This window comes from Mustela lutreola, chromosome 3, assembly GCF_030435805.1.
Source record: "Mustela lutreola isolate mMusLut2 chromosome 3, mMusLut2.pri, whole genome shotgun sequence".
Classification (NCBI taxonomy): Eukaryota; Metazoa; Chordata; class Mammalia; order Carnivora; family Mustelidae; genus Mustela; species Mustela lutreola.
In genome coordinates this window covers 165,620,099-165,629,527 of record NC_081292.1, presented here as the reverse complement: position 1 = coordinate 165,629,527, position 9,429 = coordinate 165,620,099, and the positions used below count along the sequence as shown (strand labels likewise).

General features: G+C 57.0%; 1 long non-coding RNA gene across 1 annotated transcript; it reads left to right on the top strand.

The window, feature by feature from the left end:
• Window positions 1-6,140: 6,140 nt before the first annotated feature.
• LOC131828157 (uncharacterized) lies at window positions 6,141-7,521 on the top strand. Its single transcript, XR_009352259.1, has 2 exons — window positions 6,141-6,349; window positions 6,752-7,521. It is a non-coding gene; the product is annotated as an uncharacterized LOC131828157 (long non-coding RNA).
• Window positions 7,522-9,429: the final 1,908 nt, after the last annotated feature.

The following is a 9,429-nucleotide window of genomic DNA, read 5'->3' as shown; positions in this document are numbered from 1 at the left end:
AGAAGTCTTAGCTCCTAGGGCCTTGGAATGTGAGTTTATTTGGAAATAAGGCCATTGCAGATGGAACTAGTTAAGATGAAGTCACCTTAATCCAACAGGACTGGCAATCTTACAAAAGGAGGAAATCTGAACTCGAAGAGGTCCCCCGGGAAAACGTGTGTGAGAAGACAGAGACGGTTGTCAGAGACCGCTGGCGGATAACAGGCGAGGGAGGAGCATCGAGCTTGCTCTCCCTCGGCGCCCTCAGAAGAGTCCAGTCCCACTGGCACCTGGATCTTGGACATCTGGCCCCTGAAAATACATTTCTATTGTTTTGTGGCCTTTGGCTACAGTGGCCTCGGGAGGCATGGGTGGGCTGGGAGGCCCACCAAGGGATTCTTCCAGGAGAGATGAGCATGTGTCCACGCAAAGATGCTTGTGCAAATGTTCATATCCACCACACTGGGGACAAACCAAACATCCTGAAACAAACGCACAGACCAGCCAATGGTAGGTTCACACGGTGGCCTGCCACCCTCCTGTGAAAAGGAACAAGTCACTGAGACACAGGCCGAGAAGCATCCCAGCTCTCAGAGCCAGAAGCCAGGATGGGGAACACCAACCCACTGTCAGCCGGTTTCCTCGGCTTAAAAATACCTGTATGCCGTGAAGGAACTTGCATCTTACACTCCAGGCAGATAACTGGAGAGAAACACATAACCAATATGCCAAAAGCTGTGTTCAGGTCAGGAAGGAAAGTCCCATGGCCACGGGAAGGGGGCAGGGAGGAGCCGCTGGCGTCCCTGATCCCGGGGAGGCTCTTCCAGGAGGCAGGATTGGAGAGGAGCTGCCCCCGGGGGCGATGTCCCGGGAGCAGAGGCGAGTGCTGTGAGGGCAGGGGGCAGAGGGAAAGCCAGTGGAGGGGACAGGGGCCTTGCAGCGACTGTCTAAGCAGGAGAACTGAGGAAGAGTAGGGGCTCAGTGGCATTCACAGTCTTCGAGGCACTCTGGCCAGAGCTGAGGCAGTAGCCCATGAGGAAGGGAATCCATGAAGCCATAGCTGTGCCCGGTGGGAGAGGATGGTGGCCGAACACTGCTGGGCAAGGGAGCAGTGTGGTTGCTTGCCCGAGCTCCGAGTTAATGCTCTGTGGTTATCGTCTCAAAGTTCTTAACAACTTGATGTTGGGCTTTGCATTTTGCTGTGAAGTCTGATGGGGTGCAGGAGCCTCGCTGGGGCACCATCCAGCTCCCGGCTCCTGCCTTCCTGACCCTGGTTCTCAGCCCCTCATCCCGCCTCCATTGGGCATCCTGGGTTCCCACCTCCGACACCTGTGGGGATGAGGGTGTGTGGAAAGGGGAGACTCACAACCTGTTGGGATGGGGTTGAGGCGGGGCAAGAAAGAAGCAGAGGCAGAGGGGGAAGAGGGAAAGGGAGCCAGGGACCCACAGCACAGGACTCAGTCAGTGACCATGAACCATCTCCTGTGCACCTCTGGGGGGGTCCCGTCCCCACCCCTCCTGGGGGCACGCCATGTGCGGCCCAAGCCCCTAGAACCTTTCCACGCCTCCAGCTCAGAACAGAGCCAAGACTCCCCAAGCCGCTACCCCTCGGTTGCCGCCCATTTGGCCCCGCCCCTTGGTTACCGCCCACTCGGCCCCTCCCCGCCCCGCCCGGCGCTTCCCCTGCTAGAGTTGCCCCTGTGGGTCCCTGCAGCTCTAGACAAATCACTCAGGGGCTCTGAGGTGGCAGCTTCCTCAGTGGAACAGAGAGCTGAGGTCAGTTTTCTGCGCCCCGGAGCCCCACCGCCCGCCCCGCCCTGCGTGCCGGTGTACCGCACCGGCTCTGGTCCGGGCCGTAGCTGTTTCCTGCGGGGCGCAGCCAAGCTGCGGGCTCCCGGCACAGACAAGGGCGGGCCCGGGAAGCTGAAAGGGGTTCAGATCTCTCTTGCCCCCCCCACCCGGCTCTCCAGCTCCCCACCCCCCGCCCTCCTTGGTCTGCACTATCGGGGAGGCCTGAGTCCCTTGTCCTTGTCGCCACACCCGTGGCCCCGGGAACCAGGCCAGGATGGAGAGCTGTCGCGGGCCGCCCACGCCCGGGGACACGCGCGCTGTATTTAATTTTGGAACCTGAGCGAACTTCGCTGCTGGCAGGATTGCCCGGGCAGCTCATCCCTCGCGACAACTCGCGTTTTCATTTAGCCAGAGATAACAGGTGTCCCCAAGTCACCGGCTGTGCGCTTGGACTAATGTCGCGCGGGGTGAGGGGATAGGAGGGTCTGTGCTGTACTGCTTGTGATTGGCGCTGCTGGCAAACTTCTCCTCCCTTTTCACGCCAGAGAAAACCCAGAGAGGAGACATGGTTCCTTTAGGGAAAGTGTGCGGAGCTGTTTCTACCGAGCGCCTGAGACCCGAGCCCGTCAGCTCGCCCCTGCCCGAGGCCCCGACCTCCGGCTGGTTTTGACAATCTCCATCTCCCCACGGGCGCCCGCAGCCGGGCACCAGCCGCCCAACGCGTGGGAGCTGCTCCGGCCCCCAGTCCGCGCACAGGTGAGCCCGGGAGGCTCCAGGCTGGGAGCGCTGCGGGGGCCCCAGGGTACTGCTGGCCTCCAGGGTGTGATCCTGGGAGTGCCCTGAGGTCTAAACGGAGGTGACAGAGCCTCCCACTGCCAACTCCAGGCCACGTGACTATGTTTGCTGGATTAGACCAGGCTGCACCGCCAGGAGGACCCAGGCCCGAACCAGTCCCGTTCTAGCGAGGTCACAGCGAGGGGGACGCTCCAGGTCAGGGCCAGCTGCACCGGGTCACTGGGGTATCTGGCTGAGGGGCTCCATCAGGAGCACCTGCTTCCAAGGGCACCCTGGTTTGCTGTTCCCGTCAGCAGGAAGGGAGGGAGAAAGGGTACAGTAGTAGTGTCTCCCCAGGCCAGGTCTGGAAGAAACCCAAACCGCTCCCATACATTCCATTGGCCAGAACTTGGTGACACGGCAGTCCCTAAGAGCACAGGCTACTGGGAAGTGTAGTTCCTAACAGAACAGGCTGCTGGGAAGTGTAGTCCCTAGCAGCATAGGCTGCTGGTAGATGTAGTCCCTAACAGCACAGGCTGCTGGGATGTGTAATCCCTAGCAACATAGACTTTTGGGAAGTGTAGTCCCTAGCATCCTGGGCTGCTGGGAAGTGTAGTCCCTTACAGCACAGACTGCTGGGAAGTGTAGTCCCTAACAGCATGGGATGCAGGGAAGTGTAGTCCAGCTGTGAGTTGGGGCTGCAGAGCTGCTGTCATCACTCTCCCAGAATGGACCACCTGGCAATGGGAAGGGGAGAAGGCCCAGAAGCTCTGCTGTATAGGGACTTCATGAGAGGACCCAGGACACTCATTTTGAGAAAGGAAACTCGAAAGCATGTGCATCTTCAAGTATTTGAAAATCTGAAGCAGCTTGACTGTGTGGCTGAGGGGCTCCATCAGGAGCACCTGCTTCCAAGGGCACCCTGGTTTGCAAATCCAAAGGGAAGTGGGGGAAACCGTGACAGAGAGCTAGTCTGAGTCTCCATAAGAAATCACCACCAACACACAGATTCTCCCAGAGTGAAGCCGGGCTCTCATGCTGTGGAAGAGACCCACGGGCCACCAAGCACCCAGGCCCACAAGTGCAAAACAACAGCTTCCCATCCCTACTTCTTTTAAAAAGCCATTATCAACACATCCCTCTTTCCTTTTCTTAATCCGTCTTGGTTTGTCTTTCTCCACGATCTGAGAATCCCTGCTCCTTGCTCTCAGAACAGAAGAGGCTGCAGGCCTGAGGGTGGTTGGCCCAGGTCTGGGTAGAAGCCAACTGAGTCTAAGCTCAGACAGGCTCAAGGAGTCAGGTCCTCAGGGCCACCCGCCATCTTTAGAACAAACAAAGCTGCGTTTGCAAGCCACTGTGAACTTAAGAAAAGCCCCGCGTGTGTTATTACAGGCACATTTCTCCCCACAATGTTCCTGGATGAGAACTGGGAAGGCAGACCAGCCCTTGAGCCACCAGGTGGGCACACGTGGTCGAGGACAGGCTGAGGGCCAGAATTTGCCCTAGCATATTCCAGGGTAAGGAGACCCGCCCTCTCTGCAGAAATGAGGCTTGGTGTTGTCTCCTGCTAGGCTTGGTGTTGTCTCCTGCTAGGCTTTGCAGTTTGAGGCTAAGTGGCAGAGCTCAGATAGCAGCTTTCTGGCTGGACAAGACACCCCTGGAGCTTGTCAGCCTGGAGCCACCACGGGGCAGAGGTGGGCAGATGACTAAGCTGAGAGGGAGAGCCAAACACCCCATTCTTAGCCGAGCTCCACTGCAAGAATCCAAGCCGCCCAGAGCAGCGCCCTCACTCCCTAGGCTAACTTCCCCTTCATCTCAGGAGGGGAGGAGCTGCACTGCCTCTCCCCACCACGAGGGGCTGACCTAAGGGTCCCATCCATGCAGGATGAGGACCGACTTCTCAGGAACTGGAGGAGTATGCAGGTCACTGTTCGCTCAGGCTGAGCCAGCCCTGGTTAATGGTCCCGGCAAGAGCCATCGTGCTGATTCCAGGGCATATCACTCCTTGGATACAACCAACTCTAACATCCCCCAATTCTATAGAAAATCACAGCAGCACCCGCCCCACCCCCGGACCTCCACCCCACCCCCAAGCAAATCCCAGAGACTGGTTGCCCGCAGAGGGGTCATAGCAACGCGCGGGCCACGATGCAGACCCGCCTCCAGCAGTGAGGCCCCGCCCCCCGGACACCAGACCCGGGTCCACCTAGCAGGGACCTTGGCAGCCGCACTGCCGGGTGCGCGCTGAGCAGCGCCCCGTGACGGGGAGCCAGGCTGCACTGCTGAGGCCGCAGGCCGGGTCTTGGCGTTCCAGAGCAGCTGGGGGACCCCGCTCGCCCCCCTCCCGCCTCCCTCCTGTGTCAGGCTGCCTCGGCCCCAGAGCAGAATTGCTGGCGTTGTTGGTTTTATCTCTTCCCACCCAGAACACACATTCCTGAGTGCGCTTTAAATCCCCAGATTCCAAAGGGCAACGAGGCTGTTTATCCAGACCTCGGCCCCTTAAACCATTGTTTTATGCAGCCCTGCTTTCCGAAGCATTTCCTAGTTTCCCGCTGATACCAGGAAAATGCGAAATTTCCCCGCGGGGTTTGGGGTTGGGGGGGTGGGGATAGGGAGCGAGGAGTGCCTGGAAGGGCAGACAGTTGGCCTCAAGCTGGAAGGCCGTTAGGGGATCAATGGCCCACAGGAAGAAGGCGATTAGACGGATTAGATGCCCTGGATCGGCAGTTCTTGCTGGTAATGGGACCCCTCCCTCTGTCCATCCTCTAGCGACATCTTCCTCCTGGACCCCAGACTGGGAGACACAGGGAGGGGAGGGTCACACCCTGCCAAGCCCATCCCCAGCCACACCCCTTGGGGCCAGCCCTTAAGAAGAGCCCTCCTCACTGGGGGCTGAGCACATAGGTCCCCTGGTGACATCATTAGATGCAGATGGCAGGTGCCGACATGGCAGTGCCACTGGAAGGGGTCCAAGCTCCGCAGGCTCCCCATGAGGGGGTGGCTCAGTCACATCCCAGGGCCCTCCCGGCCCCGTCCCGGCCCACTAAGACTGCTGAAGTCCTCCAGTCATTGGGGAAAACAGGAACCACTCTAGGTGTGAACCACTTTCACATACAAATTCACCTTCATCCCCTGAGAGAGGCAGAAATACCTCCATAGAACTGAGAGTAAATACAGAAGTCACCCGCTGAAGGGTACGCTCAGGTCATGGATTCATTCAACAAACATCTCGATCACCTACTGTTCTGGGGTTAGGATGCCAGCATGTGAACTGGGGGGTGGTTCAACCTGTGAGTAACCCCATCAGGGCAGCAGTCCTGCTCCTGAGGAGGCCCTGATGGGTCTGGTTGAACCCGGGGCTCCTGGGCCTATCTGTGGGTCTTGGTTTGCGGAGATGACATAGCGAAGCCTGAATGTCGCCCTGTGAGTAGTGAGCCCAGTTAACCTGTCGGGCCCAGCTGGAGGGCACACGTGGGGCCCTGGATGGAGGGTCACTTGCCAGGTATGCGCAGGTCCAGGAAGCCCACCGGTGGAGGAGGGGTGGCGGAGTGGGCAGTACCAGGGGCCTGGGGAAGGGGGTGACACTGCCAGGACCTTCCATCTCCTGCTAAGAAGCAGGTTCTGCATCCAGCCCTCCCCACTCCTAGTCCCTCGGCCAGTCTCCATAGGGCGCTGCTGAGTGCAAACCTGCGCTCACCCACTCCAGGCAAGGGGTCCAGCAGCCAGCAGCTGGACAGGACGGGTGAACCGGCAAGGCCTTCGCATGCTGTGGAAGGAACCGTGGAGGAGTAGGAGAGGCAGGGAGGTAGGAGCCTTCGGTGCTAATGGAGAAAATTTGGGCAGGGAAAGGGGCTAAGATATGGTCAGGGGGGTGAGGGGTGTCAAAAGTTTGGAGGGAAAGGTTCTCTGAGAAGGTGCCTCCTGGAAGATGTGAATGGTGCCTCTGAGCGTCTGTTGAAAGCTCTGGGGCCCAGGGAGCCATCGGTGTAAAGGCCCTGAGGTGGGGTCAGGCCTGAGGGTGTGAGGTGCTCCAGGGTGGCAGCTTGGCTGGAGGGCAGGGATAGGGGATAGTGGCTGGGGGAGGGTGGAGGCCTTGTGGGTCATTATCAGAGACCCAGGGCTGGCTCTGAGCAGATGGGGAGCTGACAGGAGGGTGCGAAAGGGAGCGGGTGCCTGGATGTGTGTTAACAGAATCACTCTGCCCCAGGAGGAGCTGGGAGAGGAGGCTGGACCACAGAGCAGCGGGGAAAACCCTCCTGGACACCGGCTAAGAAACTTCCCTCCTTAGCATCACCGGGACTGCCAACCCCAAGCAGGGACCAGCACCCCTGCCTGTCCTCCCTGCTGCAGAGGGACCACTGGATGCTGGCTCATGGCTTGCACCCGACACAAATGTGCCCATCCTTGCCAAGGTGGCATTGCCGACACCAGCCACAGACCTCCGGCCAGCTGGCAGGGCCGTGGGCCCCAAACGAGCCCAAGATGGGACTCCTGAGCTGCTATCCATCCCATGGGAGCTCTGGGCATCAAAACTCCTATGGAGGCCCAGCCAGAAGCAACTCTTACAGGAAACCTGGGGGCCCATGGAGGTGTACCCCTGGGATTCCTCAGGAGCTGGTCAAAGGCCTCACCTCCAAGGGAATCACCTTCAGGGGACACCACCCCCAGAGGGACATCACCTCCAGGGCACACTACGTCCAGGGGGACATCGCCTCCACGTGGACACCACTCCTGGGGGGACATTGCCTCCAGGGGACTTCACCCTAGGGAGACAGCGCCTCCACATGGACACCACCCCTGGGGGGACAGCACCTCCAGGAGCTCCCTGGGGTGGTCCCACCCGACAGACCACAAACTGCATCTGTAGCATTTGGACAAAATGGTCCTTTGCCTTCAAACATCAGTGACTTTCTTTGGCCCCCACACTTTTGCAGAAGTGCGCCTTGACTTGTAATAAAATTTTACTATTATCCTCAATAGGCCTTGGCAAAGTCCTCCCCTCTCTGAAGGTGATCAAATGTATTCAGCACCAGGTGAACAGGGAGCTGATGCATGGACTCGCTGGTTCCTCGATGGGTTGTCTTGGACTGTCCCCCACCTTCCAGTCCCTCCTCTGCAGCTGGGTTAGGCATCCTGCCATCCCCCACTCCTCCTTCCCAGGTGCACCTGTATTCTGCTGTCCCCCACCTCTCCTCTCCAGGTGTGCCCTGCATCTCTTCTGCCCTATCTGTTTCCTCTGCCCCACATGTCCTTACTGCCCCTGATTTGCTGACAAGCCCATGAAGACAGCCCTGCTTCCAGCATCAGCAACAAGACTGATGAGGGCGCCTTAGTCTGCCTCTCTCACTGAGTCCTGACTCTGGAGACATCTGGACACAGCTGGAGAAGGTAAACAATAGTTGCCCTTGTCAGATTTGATAGGGAAGTGAACAAGGAGGGAAGTGAGGAATGCACTCCTCCATCTGTCTGATCAAACGAGGGCTCATGCACACCTACGTGGGGTAGTACGTTTCCGACTAGCCCAAGAGCAGAAAGTCAGTATGAGTCTGCGGGAAGGAGGGGTCTCTGCCCCTCTACACCTACATCCACACAGCAGACCACCTGAGCCCACCTGAGCTGGCAGTCAGCCATGACCAAAACAGATATGCTCTTTTGTGCATACACCATGCTCCAGCACCACAATGTGGAAAGGGTTAGGGAGACACAGTTACCTTTTAATTTTGGAGAACAGATAATAGACAGAGAAATTACTCCAAAAGGAGAATGAATACGTTGCTGCAGAGGCTCAGCAGGGTCCCCAACCCCATGTGTTCTTCCACAAAGAGATCCTCTCTGGGTCAGGAGGCCAGTGAGATCCCATATTTTTAGAAGGAGTATACTCTGATCCTACTTCCTAGCTAATCTCAAAAATCCTAATCCCCTCGGGGCGCCTGGGTGGCTCAGTGGGTTAAAGCCTCTGCCTTCAGCTCGGGTCATGATCCCAGGGTCCTGTGATCCAGCCCTGCATCCTGCATTGGGCTCTCTGCTCAGCAGGGAGCCTGCTTCCTTTCCTCTCTCTCTGCCTGCCTCTCTGCCTACTGTGATCTCTGTCTGTCAAATAAATAAAATCTTTTAAAAAAAAAAAAATCCTAATCCCCTTTTCTAAATACTCATTCTCCTAGCCTCTTTTGCAGCAAGGGATGGGCCAAACAAGATGTAAGCAGAAGACTGTAGGGAGACTTTTGGGAAAGCTTCTCCCTCTTAATAGGAAGTACAGATGCACGAAGTTCCCTGGTCCTACTCTTTTCCTTTGGTCTGCCTTGAAATGTATATGGGATTCCTGGACCAGTGGAAGCCACCTTGCAAATATGTGACAAAGGCATGAGGTTGAGAAGCTTGCATAGCCGGAAGATAGAAAAATTCTGGATCCTTGATGACATCACTGAGTTGCCAGACTAATCTTGAAACTACCTAACCTTGGGACTCTTGTTAACATCATGATAAATATCCTGATGATTCACATCATGATGTTGGATTTTCTATTACTTGTAGCTGTAAATATCTTAGCTGATGTCTTGTTTATAAGAGAAATTTCTGTACAGGTACCACTATTGATATAGGGAGGAATCAGTAGAGACCCACTGGGGAGCCAGAACTCCTATCCCTGCCCTTCAGTCACAGGACCTCCCCTTGCAAGTGTCAACAGGGGACATGTAGGGAACCTGGACTTCTACCCCCACCTGGAAGTTTGAGGCAGCGCCCCCACTTCCTCTCAGGAGCAGTGTTACAGGAAGTCAGCTAAAATGAAAGATTTAAATAAGATCCAGAGTTTCATAACATAGTGTACAAACTGCCCAGATTTCAATAGACAATCACTTGTCATACTAAGACCCAGGAACATCTAAA